The 16428-nt window shown below is 47.1% G+C and overlaps 1 pseudogene; it reads left to right on the top strand.

Moving 5' to 3' along the window:
• Positions 1-9358: 9358 nt before the first annotated feature.
• Positions 9359-9826, top strand: LOC140637744 (large ribosomal subunit protein uL30m pseudogene; annotated as a pseudogene).
• The last annotated feature ends 6602 nt before the right edge of the window (positions 9827-16428 follow it).

The raw sequence follows: 16428 nt of genomic DNA, 5'->3' as shown, positions 1-16428 counted from the left end.
TCTGTGCTGGGGCATATGCTGTCCCTAGCTTTTCTAGTCCTTCTGAGTTAGAGCCACTTCACTTGGACCTATCATTTTGCTTGGTATCAACTTAATCCCCAAAGTTGTACTCAGTCAGAGATTCCTGGCTCAGCCTGCATTTTCTAGGGGATGGCAACAGTAAACCTAGAAATTTGTAGATCATCTATTCATTCACACAAAAGAATGTTCATACAACCTGATCCTTAATACTAAGCAGTTGATGCACTAATCAAATAGTGTTTCCTTAAATATCCAACCACTCAGGATTACATACGGGTTTGCAAGCTTCAAAATCTATAACTCTTTCTCCGAGAGTTATAAATAAAGTAAGCAGTGATTTGCTCAGAGTTAGATGATTTCTGTGACTTCTTAAACTCTAGCTGCTACCTTGGTGGCTCTTTTGAGCACTGTGGTATCTTTAATTTAGATTGCACATTTGGCCGTGGCACTGGTTCAGCCCCAGGATGAGAGCACCAGAAGACTGATCCAAAGGTCCCCATCTCATGAAGATGCTGTTTTCTTCAGTCCCATTTCTTGCTGTTCTCATTACCTGCCAACGTTTCCTATTCACCCTTCTGCAATCTTTAAGGCCCGCCTTTCTCAGGAAGTCTCTCACTTTTCAGGATCCCAGGAGAGGTGGTAGGAAAGTGCCCAGTGAAAGTGGAATATAGCCCTGCAGGGGCCCAGCTAAACCCCAAGGCAACTGTCTAATGAGTTCCTTGGACGAGTCTGCACCAAAGAGGGAAGGGGACACTCAGAAGTCTCCAGAGGCAAATTAGGATCAGAAGCCGGGGCAGGAAGAATTGGGGATCGGGGAGGCAACATTGCATGAAGCTGTAGACAGCAAGCAAAATCATTGGCCAGAAAAGGAGACAAGAATGGGGAGAGACAGTGTGCATGGATGAGGCTTAGCAGTCAGGACATCAAGGCTACAAACACGGGGCTTGGAGCAGAACATTTCTTTGTGTGGAGCCTAGAGGGGGTGGTGGGGTGAAGCAGCCCGTCTTTCAGGATCTTTCATAACTGCTTTGTTCCTCAGAGATATTTCTCTGGTGCCAAGGAAAGGGGGAAACCCTTTAGGTCTGCCTGGCTCCTGAGCAGGGGTTCTGAGGTCATGCCAGGAAAGGTGCCTGCTGGCTGTCAGTGTGAGCAAGGGTAACCAGGCAGGAGAGAAGTCTCAGGCTAGGAGTTGGTTGGCCGCAGGCTCCGGGTCTGAGGAGCAGAGACTTTAAGGGCAAAAGCAGGAAGGGGTGTGAGGGATTTGGGGAGATGAGAAAGGCAAAGCAGAGCATTGTTCAGAGAGTAGGCAAAGCAGAGCAAGGTGCAAAGTGGGGTCAGGAACACCCCAGAAAAGAGATCCCATAGCTACTTGACTTTTAAACATTGGTTTGGGGTAATTCGTGTGTGTGTGTGTGCGTGTGTGTGTCTTGGTGGGGACGATAAAACTCATAGGGCCAAGCTCTGATACCTACCACCTGCTACTCTGAACCACTAACTGTCTCACCTGCTGTTTTGTGCTCCCCTGCCGTTTCATGCATGTTTCTTTTGACTCTCCTGACCAGGACCTAAACTCTGACTTATGTTTCTTCACTCTCTCCCCCCCTTGCATAGGGATGAGCTGATTGATGGCTATGAATTTATGAATGAATACCTATCACCAACCCTTTCTATTATTTGTTCCCCCTGCCATTGCCATGCATGCACGCATTCAACAAGAATTCATTTCTATACATTACACGTAATAACAACACTTACTGAGTACTTAGGAACTGTGAGCCAGACATTCTGCTGGGTGCTGAAGCACATATTATCAGTTGTAAGGCCCAGTCCCAGTCCTTGAAGAGCTCACAGTCTGGTGGGGAGGGACAGAGATGCACATACGAAGATGATCCTCTGCCAGATGTATCAGGGGAGGCTTCAAGGAAGAGGTGATCATTTTGCTGGGTTCCAGAGGATGAATAAGGGTTCACCTAGTAGGGCAGGGAAAGCCCCACAGACAGAGGAAAGAATATGAGCACAGACATGGAGCTTGGTTCCCCACTTGCATCCTATCCTTGTAATCATAGAAGAAGGAACAGGCCTCTTCTACCCTAAATTCAATGAGTCCTTGAATGAGGATAAATACCCAATCTCTGTTTATACTGTGTATAAAGCAAGAGCATTGTTTTCTTCTTTTGCCCTGCTAGCAAGTACGCAAGACCTCAGCCAATTGTTTTTTAAGATGGGGCTTTGCTGAGCTTTAAATTTTTCATTGAGAGTCTAACCGTGAGAATCTTTGCCTTTATCATTATGAGCACTAGACTTGAGTGTCAACTCAAAAGACCTCCTCTTCTCATCTTGTCTGCTTTTGATTAATTAATTGAAGTTGTATACATCATGAATAAATACTTCACATTCATTCTGACTGCAAATAGCTTCTTCTTTTATAATAACAAATTTTTAAAAGATTCTTAGTATTTACCAATTTCCACTTTACTTCCCAGCATCCTAAAAATCTTTTCATTTAGCCAACAGGGTCCAACAGCATTCTATGCGGCTCTGAGTGAGCATTTTTATTTTCTGAGTTACCATAGAATGCTTGCAATAACATGGATTCTAAAGAATGGTGCATTATAACACCAACGCAACTCAGAGAGAGTGGGCTATTTACTCGGGAGGAAGTTTTCCCTCCGATGAAGTCTAAGTATCACCCTCTCTCATTCGCAGACCTTAGACACACCAGCAGCAGTTACAAAGACTGCATTTATGTGCCTCTCACTGTGTGCAGAAACTTCGGGCCACAGAGAGCGTTTATGGGTGTCCCTGCAGTGAAGCATGGCCACACCCCAATGAGGAATGCACGTGCTGTGCCTGGGAAGGTCAGCAGCAGACTTTGGCACAACCCCACGGCTGGGTGTGAGCATCAGAGGGATTGAGGCTGGACTTTCACCCCTGGAAAGGCATCCGTGATGCTTTACCTTAAAAGTCAGTGGCCGTGTCCTGACTGCTCTGACCCTGCTGCGGGCAGTCCTGTAATTGGTGACTTGGACTTCTTGCCATGCAGAACAGCTGAGAACATTTCCTGAAATCAACTTTGACCCAGGAGGCTTCTGGGCTTTGGGTGGATGGATGGCAGAGATGTTTATTGCCGTAATTTCTTATGCCCTGCAAGAATACTTTAGCCATTTTGTTGTTTGTCTTGTTGTTGTTGTTAGGGTGGTGGCCCTAGCATTGGTGGGGGGTGTGTGCGTGTGTGTGTGCATGTGTTAGTTTTACGTGATAACAAACAGAAGTCTGAACTGTCACTCTTTCTCCCACTTGCTTCACATCCACAGCGCTGCCAGCTGGGTAGAGGCACAGAAGGTGAGAGGTGCAGAAAGCTGCTGGGGCAGCCAGGACTTCGCATCTCAAGGAACTCTTCCCTCCTGCCACTCCGCCCTCTGCAGCCCTGAGTTCTTCTGAACTTCTCACCTATATCTCTACCTTCTAAGTTCACGATGAACCCCTGGTTTGGCAAGTTTGTGATGTGGTGCGGAGGCTGCTGTCCAAAAATAAACTATTGTATTGAGGAGGGAAAGGCTGGTTTTAAGAGGCGTGCTAGCCAGCCAAGGCGTTCAGCAGCACTTACTGGTTAACGTCTGCAAAGTTTCTTTTTCTACAAAAAAGCTAAATGGGGCTCATTAAGCTCCTCTGGTGTAATTTTATTTTATTTTTTTCTTAAAAGAAAAGACAAGTTAAAAATAGCCTAAGCACAAGTCTTGGAGACAATGAAAGCTTTGGTTGTTAGGAAGAACTGGTGATGAGGTCCAGGGAGTGTTTTAGCAACTGAAATTCAAAGCCCTGCAGGAGGGATGGGACTCCAGCAGGAGGGGATGACTGGGGGCCTCCGTGAGAAAAAGGCAGTTGTGGGCGCGCAGAGCCCCTGTTCCAGAATGGACTCATGCTCAAGGTCAACATGATCTTGCCTTTTTTTTTTTTTTTTTTTTTTTTCTGATTTTGCTTTCATCAAGCACCTATGTTAACATGTAACATATAAGCTACCAAATGGTCATAACATAAACTTCTTGGTCTTCTTGGGATGTCAGGGTCCTGGTACAATTTCACAAGGCATTTGGGGACCGAAGAACCTGAAGGAATGCTCTACTTTGAGGCGGCAGCTCTTTGAAGCAGGCAGCTGTCCTGACTCATCAGGGGATGATAAGGCCTTGCCTGCTGTGTGCCGGGAGAAGAGAAGACAAGACAAACAGGAAGCAGGGTTTTATCCTCTGGTCCCTCACCAACCAGCCCTTTGCTGAGAGCTAAACCAGGAGGATTCTGGAAGCAGCAAATTACATTCTGACATCTCCCTCCTCAGGTCTTCAAGTTGGCAAAAGGAAAAGCAAGCCATGGAGCTGGAAATTAGTCATCAATGAGCAGCCTGTAGTCTGGCAGCTCCAACAGGGGCCTGTGCCACCTGGGGAGGTGTCGCTTCTAGACTCTGTGTACATAGATCTGTGTGTCCCGGGCCTTCTGGACTCCAGCACGCTGAGCCAGTTCTCCCCAGCCCTGGTGCCCAGCACACCAGCTCCCCATGACTTAGGGCCTATTCACCTGTACCAATGTTAATTTGGATCCATTAACACATGAACTTTTCTTGCTCTCCCTGCCTCCTGGAGGGAGGAGTGAAGTGGGAGTGGGAAAGAATGACTCATCCTGTGGGAGGGAGGGAAGATCTCCAGCCTCTTCCAAGGTTATGTCCCTGCTAATTCCCACTCCCAATGGGCCACATGCACAACACAGAGGGTTGACTTAGAAGATCTTGAAAGTGTTGTCCAGCCGTGATTTCTGGGGCTGGGGCTCTATCCCCTGTCCTCCCTGCATGAGAGCAATGAAGAGGCAGTGTATAGATTTGGGGGTAGATTTGAGACAGAGATTAAAGCAGAGACATCTACTTGGAAGACATGTGGTAAGGGGATGTGTGCACTGAATGGGGACCCCAACTGGGCAACCTGTGAGGTCTTTGTAGCCCTGAGGTGCTCTAGCTCCCCAGGTGTGAGGTCTGTGGTGATGGCTCTTGAGTCTGGGAAGCACAGTGCAGGAGATGTTGCAGAAGCACTGGTGGCTAGTGGACTACTTTCCAGCCTCTGGCTTGGGTCACAAGCCCAGGAATCCCGCCCTCCTCCCTATCTCCTGAACCATCCTCATAGTGACTCACCTCAATAGCAGTAATTCTGTGGGCCCCACTTCTTGAGTACAATAAAAATATTATAAACCATTCATTGAAGGTTTATTACCTGCCAGGCACCATGCATTATCTCGTTTATTCATCAGCTAGTCCCAGGTTCAAATCCTGACTGTGCCATTTGTTATCAGATATCACATTAGGCAAATTACGTAAACTCTCTGAGCCAGTTTCCTCAAGTAGTAAAATGTGAATGCTAAAAGCACTTACACTGGATAGCTGAGATGATCAAGTAAATTAATGCATGGAAAGGGCTTAGCAGAGTGGCTGGCACAGTGCTCAATCGTATTAACCATTGCTATTACACGCCAGGAGTGTTAGTATTATCATCAGACCTATTTCACACACGTGGCCGAGGGTCCCTGCAGCTCCAGGGTTCCAGCCTGGGTTCATGGGACTTTGAAGCCTGGCTTTTTCCCATTCTGCTGCATTGCTCTTTCAGATTTCTCTTACATTATGTGGCAATTATAAGACTCAGTCATTTGAACTCTCCTGAGAGTGGAATAATGTCATCTCTTATTTCTTATTAATAGTTAAACCCACTGGCATATAGATCACAAAATGGTTTCACTTTAAATATCATATCCACAAATTCAAGGGCTGTGGCTTATACGTTTTTGCTTCCCCAGTGTCTAACAGTGCCTGTCACATCAAAGGCATCACTACATACGTATTGAGTTGAACCGACTTGCATCCACAGGAAAAATGAGGTGGGTGAAGTAACTAGGTCTTCACAGCTCCCCTTGGTCATCTCCTAGATGTCCCACTTGACCCCAAAGGTCATTGTCCCCATATGTCCTAGCCCATTGTGAGTTAAGATACTTTAAAAAATTTCTTCTCTCATTTTACTCATTCTTCTCAGTTTGTTCATTCACTTGTTCTACAAATAATCATAAATGCTTATTCTAGGGCAGCCCAGGTGGCTCAGAGGTTTAGCGCTGCCTGCAGCCCAGGGCCTGATCTTGGAGACCCGGGATCAGGTCCCACGTTGGGCTCCCTGCAGGAGCCTGCTTCTCCCTCTGCCTGTGTCTCTGCCTCTCTCTCTCTCTTTCTCTGTGTGTTTCTCATGAATAAATAAATAAAATCTTAAAAAAATGCTTATTCTACAAATAAGTATTTGTCTACTATGCATCAGGCTCTGCGCTAGATGCTAAAAGATGATCATGAACCAGAAAACCAAGTTCCCATTTTCACAAAGGGATACGTCAAGTATTCAGTAGGTAAGGTTGGCCTAAGTCACTAAGAAAATACAGAATGACCCATGCAGGAGACAGAAAGGTGTGTGTACCACATGCCATGCTCTGGTGGGAGAGGTGCGGGGTGCCATGGGAACACACAGTAGGAGTGCCTCCGGGATTCAGGCAACAAGATCACTTGGAGCAGCCTAAACTGAGTCCCAAAGGGGAGTAGGAACTACACAGGTAAGGGATACAGGAAGGAGGTTTAGGCAGAGAGAAGCACTGGGAAACTGGTAACCCAATAGGAACCTAATGGGTATGAAGTGGGGGGAATGGAACTTTTGTTCTTGAAAAACAAAATCTATAGAAAGGAGGTAAGCTGAGAAAATGTCTAAAGTAAGAGCAATAAATGGCAAATTGCATCAGATGATGTGATATGAGTGTGAATAGCTTCGGAGAAATACAGCAAGAAGTATTTTGTACAAAAGAAGTTCATGAACTACCTACATCAGAGTCAGCCAGGATGCTTGTTAAATATGCAAGGACACTATCTCCAACCTCGAGTATCATAATGTTTGGAAAGAGGGCTTGGGCATCTGCAAGGTCACCAAGCACCCTGGGTGACTAATGCTTGTTAAGGTTTGAGAACCACTGTGAATCAGTATTTACTTGGCACCCATTATGCCTCAATAGACCCCAACAGTCAGGGTCAGAGAGAAATGCCCTAAGGCCCAGAGGTCACAGCCATGCAGACCCTGTGGCACGAAGACAAGGTGGTCTCAGAGTTAGATGAAGAAAAACAAGGATGTTTCTGGTAGGTGAGATTGGAATAATCACTAGGGAGTCCAAAAAGATGTGTGCATGGAACAGCAAAAATACTGGACTGGCTGGAGTAGAAGGGCAAGGCTGTGCAATAACAAAGTTTTAGCTGAAAAAATTCTAAAAAGGTCTGCAAAAGAAAGGCATTTAATTAGACAATAGGACATTGCATTGTCTTCCAGAAAAAGCCCCAGCACAGCAGAAATACCATTGGAAGGACAGTTAATTAGGAAGATACTTCGGCCATTGGAGATCTGACATTGCTATGTCTGTGACTGAACACCTTGCTTAATTTCACTGGACCTCAATTTCCTTTTTTAAATTTATTTTTAATTTATTTTTAAAGATTTTATTTATTTATTCATGAGAGACAGAGAGAGAGAGAGACAGAGACAGAGACACAGGCAGAGGGAGAAGCAGGCTTCATGCAGGGAGCCTGACACAGGACTCGATCCTGGGTTCCCAGGATCAGGCTCTGGGCCAAAGGCGGTGCTAAACCACTGAGCTACCCGGGCTGCTCCCTCAATTTCTTCATCTATAAAGTGGAGCTCATAAAATCTACTTTGCAGGGTTGTAAGGATTGAATGGTATATATGTGAATAATCAATCCTATCCAGGGCCACATCTACATTAAAACAATAACAAAAGCTAAAACCAAACATGAAGACAAAGACACACACATAAATTTTCTTCACCCGTCGGTGGCTTGTGAGGTCTGGCCCCGTGATAACTGTTGCACTTGTTTACTGTTTATTTCCCTTCTTTTTTTGCCTCTGTCTCTTGCTGCTCAGGTGGCTTCCCAGGAGTCTGGGTAGCCAGCCTTCGCATAGGGCACCCTCTAGTGCTGGATGCTATAATGACTCCATCAGTCTTGGAATTGGGGATGGAGTTTTCTGATCTTAGAAGAAACTGTCCTTGAGAGCTAATAAGCCTGAATAAAAAAATGAGATTTTTAGCAGGAGGTTACCCATTGTCATCAAGAGCAAATTACTCTGTAGTCTATTGCCGTCATATCAATGACCTTAATGATTTTCTTCCCTAAACAAAATCTTTTAGGAAATACTTTGGGGTTGAGGATAGAACCAGACGCAAAATTTTGCCATCCTGAGGCTTCCTCTTCTGTGCTTCCAAAGCAACTGAAGAAATGTTTCCTTTAAAAAAAAAAAAAAAGAAAAAAGAAAGAAAAAAAGTAAGAAATGTTTCCTTTAAATATATATATATTTTTTATTATTGATTGCCTCACTTCAGTTCCTTTTGAAAGTACAGAAATAGGGATGCCTGGGTGGCTCCATGGTTGAGCATCTGCCTTTGGCTCAGGTCATGATCCTGGGGGTCCTGGGTTTGAGTCCCCATTGGGCTCCCTGCAAGGAGCCTGCTTCTCCCTCTGCCTGTGTCTCTGCCTCTCTCTGCATGTCTCTCATGAATAAATAAAAAATAAATTGGGAATATCAGCAGTCTGGTTTTGGGTGCCAAGTCTGTGGTTGGCTAATTGGGTGAGCTTGGCTAAGTAACACTCCATCTCTGGATCTTAGTTTCTGCAAATGTAAAATGAGAGCTGAAGTTTCCATGGTCACTCAGGTCTCTTCTAGCATGTGGCTCTTTGCCTAAATCAAGAGGCTGTGAAAAAGCACATATCACTCTGGAGAGGGGTCAGAAGACCTGCATTCTTATTCCTGTCCCAGTATTTACCACTTCTGGGAACGTGGCCAAACATTTAACCTGTCTGGACCTTAGTTTCCTCATCTGAAAAATGGGAGAAAGACCTGGTCTGCCTTATTTACAGTTCTTATAAGACCCTCTAAAAAAGAGTTGTTCACAAAACACGTTGAATACTATAAAATGCAATAGGAAATGCAAGTTTCTAAAATAAGAACCCCTTTCTAGTCATCTCCTTGTAAACAATGTATGGCAGTTAAAGACTTTAAGGACATTTAAAGACTTCAAGAACAAACACATCTGAGTTTTAAACCTACCCATCGGCAGCTCCTCTAACTTTAGGTAAATCTCAGCCTCAATTTTATAAACTACAAAGGAAGAGAGATCAATATTGTTGTGGTACTTATACAAGAAATATGTGAAAGGGCAGAGTCTTTCCTCTGCTCTGCTGCCCCTCGTCTCTGAAAACAACAGCACCACGCTCATGGCAGGGATTTTGCACTCAATAGTTCCGAGGCCCCCAGACCAACAGCAAACTGTGACAAACCACGTGGAGCCTCTCACTTGAACAGATTGGATTTATCACAGACTTACCAAGTCAAGAATTCCAGATGAAGCGTTTCATCCCTTACCTGCAGACCATGAAAAATATGGGGGTGGAGCCCATCACCCTCATAAACTGCATATAGTTACCAGAATAAAAAGTACAAAAAAGTCCGTATTGGGGAAAAGATATGATAAAGATGCTTGGATGGGAAAAAGCACACACTCCTCAAGTTCACAAGAACATCCCTTCGGTGAATGCAAAACTGCAAGTGGTTAAACACTTGGAAAGAATCAAACCCCCCTCAAGTCACCACCAGGGCCTCCAACGGAGGAGAACTCATCTAATGTGTGCCTCAGGAGTGCAGGGGAGTCAGTAGTGAGGGGGCATCGAAACCCTGTAGGTTAGGAAAGCAGCTAAGGTCTAAGGCCAGAGCAGTTTTGTAATAAAAAATGTAAATCTTTTTTATTAAAAAGTAGTGAGGAAGTGTTCTCATTGGAATGGGTTTTAAATACTAGTCTTTTTTACTGGAAAAAAAGGAAAAAAATAAGAAATACAGAAAAGGGCTGACCGTAGTACCTGGCACAAAATAAGAACTCACTAAGTGTACACTCTTCTCTTTCTCTAATCAAGTTCATTATAGCCTTTAATGGGTAAAAAAGCTAAGAAAGGAAAGGTAAGGTACTGGGCGGCTCAGCTGGTTTAGCATCTACCTTTAGCTCAGGTCATGATCCCGGGGCCCTAGGGTCGAGTGCTATGTTGGGCTCCCTCCTCAGTGCGGAGTCTGCTTCTCCCTCTCTCTCTGCTGTTCCCCCTGCATGTGCTCTCTCTCTGTCATATAAATAAACAAAATCTTTAAAAAAAGAAAAGTTAAATGATTTTTCGTAAGCAATCAAAGACTTTATTCTCAGACCCTTACAGGGAATTCTTTTTGGCTCTGCCATGTGGCATACATCTTCAATTCCAGGAGCGTGTTAACAGGAAAATCATCGGAAGGCCTCGGATTGTGTAGGAATGACAGGATAAGGTCCATGCCTGGTTTAATTTTTTTTTAAATCTTTATTTATTTATGATAGTCACACAGAGAGAGAGAGAGGCAGAGAGGCAGAGACACAGGCAGAGAGAGAAGCAGGCTCCATGCACCGGGAGCCTGATGTGGGATTCGATCCCGGGTCTCCAGGATCACGCCCTGGGCCAAAGGCAGGCGCTAAACCGCTGCGCCACCCAGGGATCCCCCATGCCTGGTTTAGAAATGATTCCGGGGATCCCTGGGTAGCTCAACGGTTTAGCCCCACCTTTGGCCCAGGGCGTGACCCTGGGGACACGGGTTCGAGTCTCGTGTTGGGCACCCTGCATGGAGCCTGCTTCTCCCTCTGCCTGTGTCTCTGCCTCTCTTTCTCCCTGTGTTTCCCATGAATAAATAAATAAAATCTTAAAAAAAAAAGAAAAGAAAGAAAGAAAAGAAACAATTCTGATAATCTCCTTGAATGGCCAACTCGGAAAGACAGTATCCTGATTCATTTTAGGAGGCCAGGGATACATAAACAGGATGACTATACCGAATGCCCTCAATCTCTTGATTCTCTGGGCTTTGAGTTCTTGACCCAGCTGGACCATGCTGCTCCCAGAGCTGGCCCAGCCCGCCTGGAATAGGCTCATACGTTCTGCGTGCTGAAAGGCCAAACATGAGGACAGACACTCCTTCTCACTGGGTCCTTGACCCAGATTCTGGTCACCATATTGTGTTCTGCCAAAAATAAAAACAAAGACAAAACCGGAGGCCCAATTTAAGGCCATAAGCCCACAGTCAGAGCAAAAAGCTGAGGGCTCTGGTAGGTACTTCCGGGGCCCGGTTGTGACGCTGGAGGTAGGCTTGCTGTCTTCAATTTCCCCCACCATCCCTCCCAGCATGGGTAAAGAAGGTTCGCATAAACAACTGAGGAAAATCCCCACGAGAGCTAGCTGGCCTTATCTGCCAACAGTAGTTGGAGGACCGAAGGGAGTGGTACGCACCATATCCACGAGGCCCCTTCATGTCAGCATTATTTGGCCTGGATTTTAAAAACAGTGTCTATTTTCAGGCTGTGTGACTGAAAGGGGACAGCCCAGGTTGCACAACACAACTGATGAGAGAGCCTCTGTGCCTCCCTCCCTCTTCCTTCTTAGCCCAGATGTCCTGAGGACAGGGGAGTCCGGTGAGGCGGGTGGTGGGGGGCGCGTGGGCAGACAGGTATGAGCGCCTGGGAGAGGCCCACGGTGCAGTGAGCTGGCTCGTTCCTCCCACATTTCCCTTGTTTTAAAAATCAAGCCTCCTGCCAGGGATATATTTAGCATGATGTGCCTCCATCTTCGAAGCAGAGGGCCCAGATGGTGGGTTTTACAGCCTCACGGCTATGAAGTTGATACCTGGGGGCTGAGTGAGCAGCCAAGCAATGGCTAAGTTTTCCTGCATGCTCTCCCTCCACAAAGGAAACCAGGGCTTCTTTGCACATCGCCCCAGATAGGTGGGCATGTGTGCTTTCACGCTTGGTTTACAGTATCCCATGAGATGTGTTGGCCAAGGATGGAGAAAGGAGATTGTCACTGACAAGGCCTTCATTCTGCGTTTCAAACTCCCTTGCACATATAATTAGGAAATCAAACAGATTATGGTAATTCAAGGCCCACTAAAGTCTTCTATCTACGAAATCGGGAAGACCCCACTTTTGTGAAACAGCCCATCTTTTCTGCAGAGGCTGACTGAGGTTCGAGAATTTAGATTAAAATCCCACCCAATTCACTTACTTCTTACCTCTGTGATTTGGGGCAAATCCTCAAGGCCTGTGACTAGAGAAAGTATAGCCTATGTTTCTTATTGACCTGAAAGGGTGATTATGAGAGTAAAAATTAAAATGTGATAAGGTTTCTGCAAAGGCTCTGGAAACTAGAAGGGATATTTCGGAGTGCCTGCCTGGCCCCTGGTTCATCGCCAGCAAATATTTGTGGAATTGGCTGCTGGAGGGAGATATGTGGGATGTCAGGCATGAAGCAAGCAAAACTGATGAAGAGATATTTTGGGCTTTATCTTTGCTTGCTCTCTTCAATTATTTAGTCTGTCCAGACATGAAACTGGCTTCGATTCCCCTCAGCCACACTCTCTGCACCAAATAGCCATCCACACAGGGTACACAGTAGACCAGATTCTCTAATATCATCATGGCAGTCTGGGCCCATCCACCTGTGAGGGACCATGTCCCAAAAGCTTATTTGTAATTCCTCCTAACATTTATTTCCATACTTTTGGAGGCCAGTGTAACAGCCCCCTGCAAACCTAAAAGAAAAAGAAAGGGAATATCCAGATACATGTAATAACTTCATGGTGTCCCTTCTAGGCTATAGTTGGATTAAGTTTGCCATAATCTAGAATGAAACTTTAATGTGCGCAGAACCGCCGAGGGAGCTTGTCAAGTGTGAATCGGATCCAGATGGTCTGGATGCAGAGTAGGGTCTGACATGCAGCTCTCAGGGGAGCTGCTGCTGCTGCTGGTCCTCAGAGCACACTTGGAACGGCAAGGCTGTACCCCATCACCTCTGCGTCACATCCCTTTTGTCGCCCTGTGATTTCACCCCCAACAAATTTGGTGCTCCCTCTCCTCCAGCTGTTTCCACTCAGGCCCTCTTTCCCAAGCCCTTCCGTAGATCCATCTGGATCATCCATCTTCTCAACTCTTGGTCACACCCACAGAACCCTGTTTCTCTGAGGCTCCAGTGGATTCCTGGCTGTTCTTTCTTACTCACTGATGACCACCCTCACAGCCCCTCTCTCTGTCTCAAGTCCTGTCATCATCCTGGATGTGTTCACAATTCCTGGATGGTCCCTACCGCCAGCTTTCCTGGTTTTCCATCTCTAATTTACTTAATCACTTAATCCAGAGATCACTTCCTATGACATATTTTTTTAAAGGTTTTATTTATTTATTCATAAGAGACACACAGAGAAAGAGCCAGAGACATAGGCAGAGGGAGAAGCAGGCTCCCTGCAGGGAGCCTGATGTGGGACGCAATCCCAGGACCTCGGGATCATGCCCTGAGCCAAAGGCAGACACTCAACCACTGAGCCACCCAGGTGCTCCCCCAGTGACCATGTTCTTGACCTGGAAGTCAAACTACCCTGTCTCTCATAAGAGTATTTCAGAAAGGCCATAGTGACCATAAATTCCTAGGCTTCCTCCTCCTTTATTCTTCACCTCTCCTTTTGCTGAGGCTGTGAATTTTCCAGATTCCCTGCAGCCTGGGCCCTGTCTCTGCTCTCCCTCACCTCCTCCCCACCTCCTTTTTTTTTTTTTTTTTTTTTTTTTAATTTTAAAGTTGTTAAAGAGAGCAAGAGAGCATGGGCAGTAGTGGAGAGAGGCAGAGGGAGAAGCAAGCTCCCCATTGAGCAGGGAGCCTGACTCAGGGCTCGATCCCAGGACTCTGGGATCATGACCTGAGCCAGAGGCAGACGCCCAACAGACCAAACCACCCAGGCAGGCCGCCTCCTCCCTCCTTAGGTCTGACCCCTGCCAAATGCACCTCCACACCACACAACTCTCTTTCAGAATGTAATTGAAAGGAAAGGAATTAAAGAGCCAGTCATAAAGCAAACGTAGTTTCTTCCCATGATTGCCCTTATAGATCACCCTGAGCGGGGAGTTTCCCTCAGCTGAGACCCCTGGCCACCCCCACAGCGTACTGCTCCCTCGCAGATCAGGAAAAGTGCTCCGGTCACCTTAGGTCTCAGGACGGGCTCAGGTTAGTAATTAGCCCTGCCCAGTCCCAAGGAATACTAAGAACGGAATCAATCAGACGGAATCAGCACGAGAGGGGGACGTGGGCAGCTTCTTCTCTCTTCATGATGCCAGGGCCGCCTCCCTCTTCCAGGTGCAATCTCTGGCCCCTCCAGGATTGGGGGGTGGGGGCGGGAGACAGGAGGGGGCCAGAAAGGTTCTACTGACTAGGTGGTGAGGAGCAGTGGCTGGTGCTCTCAGGGCTGGCCAAGTGTTCCCAGTGGGTTCCTGGTCACAGGGCTACTCTGAGACTGCAGACACCCAGGGCCTGGGGAGTTGGAGCTGCACTTTAGCTCCATGATCTCCTCACGGACTGGCCACTTGAGGCCCCCCCTTAACTCTGTTCTTGGGGGTTGAGCCCTGTCTCAAGAGATACCTTCAGTAATGGCCTTTTGGGGCAAAGTCCCTTTGCGGAGGTTCCAGGTCAATATGCAGCAAACCCTCCGTGTCTGCGCTTCTGTTTCACTGGTAAACACGTACCTTTGACCTGCTGTCAGCGGAGGGAACTTGCTTCCTGAACTGCAGCCTCTCCGTGGTTGCCACAGGCAGCTTTAGTCACACTCCTGCCCTTTAGATTTCCTAGGCAAGGGGCAGACGCCAGTCCAAGTCCCACCTCCAGAGACACATGTCAACTGCTCCAGAAGACCTGCCACCCTCTTGCACACTGTGGGGCCTTGGGGCGAACCCCACACCATCCACCCACCTAACCCTCCTCCTGCAGGTCCTGGCCTCATGCTCAGACTCCCCAGCCTCTTTCACAGGCCGGGGCTGGGTAGCCAGCTGGGTTCTCAAAACCAGTCCGCAGCCCCGTCCTTTGCGCGTCCGGCCTGGCCCGGTAGCCTGCCCGTCTGGAATCCGGGAGCACCTGCGGCCTACTGTCTTGTCAGGAGCAGGGTCCACAAAGTCTGCGTTAATACACCGTGACGGCAGCTCTTCTTGGGGTAGCAATGCCACATTCGTTCTGTAATTCACATTTCCTGCCCTTCTAAAAGATCATCTGCACAAAGTCTGAGTGCACGTCCATGGCATACAACACCTGCCACAGCCTAGTGGTTCTGGGATGGAGCCTATCAAAGGGCTTTTCTGCAACCCCGTCTTCTTGAGCCTCAGCCTGCCCAACTCTCCACACCAAAGGTCTGCCTGGGTTTACTCTCAGTGTCGCCTTTCCTCACTTTTTGCTGGGAAGAAAGTACTTCCTCAGTACTGGCTTCCCCAGGAGCCCAGGCAGGCGGTACTTGGCAGCTAAGCAGAGGCTGATGGTCCAGGCTGCACCTGCCACAGCCTGGGCACTGCCATCATCTGGCTGCTTCCCAGGTTCATGACCACTGTTCTCTCTTCTTTGTGTCTCCTCCTGGGTCTTGAATCAGTTTTACACAATCGAGGCAGGCTTTCTACCAGAAGGACCCCACCCAAGCTTGGTGCATCCACTGACGCCCGGGCCTCAGGCAAGGGGCCCATCTCCTAGGGCAATGAAGTCTCACAAACCAGGGGGCAGGATTTAATCTCTCAGTTCTGGAATCTAGAAGGCAAACATCAAAGTGTCAGCAGGCACATGCTCCCCCTCCTAGACTTTGGTGGCTGCTGGTGGCCTTGGGCATTCCGTGGCTCCACCTCAATCTCTCAAACTGGCCTCAGCCATCATATGACCTCCTTCTCTGTGTACACCCCTGTGTCTTCGCATGGCCTTCTTTTCAGTACACTAGCCATTGGCTTTAGGGTCCATTCTGTTCTGATGTGGTGTCATCGTAACTCATTAAATCCGCAAAGACTGTATTTCCAAAGAAGGTCATATTCTCAGGTCCTGGTGGATGTGGATTTTGTGGACACTATCCCACCAAGCACAGGGGGTACTGGAGGAGTAGGGGCAACCTGATGAGGTAGGAAATGTTATCCTCAGATGAAACGATCATAAAGGGTCTTTCCTCCCTCAACAACCTCACCTTTCTTCCAACATGGATCTAGGTAATATTTATCTTCATTTTGGTTTGCTTTATCTTAGCAGACAAATACTCCATGAGGAAAAGAAAATGTATTTGTGACCAGTAGGAGACCCAGTGGCTTCATCCACACTGAAGACTGAATCATCATCTGAACAGGTCCCAGCCATACTCCGTGTGACACTCAGGTCTCCAAAGGCCAGCCCAGGACTCTCTGGGACTGTGGCCTTATGTATATATATATATAGAAGGAGTGTTTGGGACACCA

Source organism: Canis lupus, chromosome 8 (genome assembly GCF_048164855.1).
Source record: "Canis lupus baileyi chromosome 8, mCanLup2.hap1, whole genome shotgun sequence".
In the NCBI taxonomy this organism is placed as follows: Eukaryota; Metazoa; Chordata; class Mammalia; order Carnivora; family Canidae; genus Canis; species Canis lupus.
Note: the sequence above shows the minus strand (reverse complement) of the source record. Positions and strands in the feature narration are given on the sequence as shown.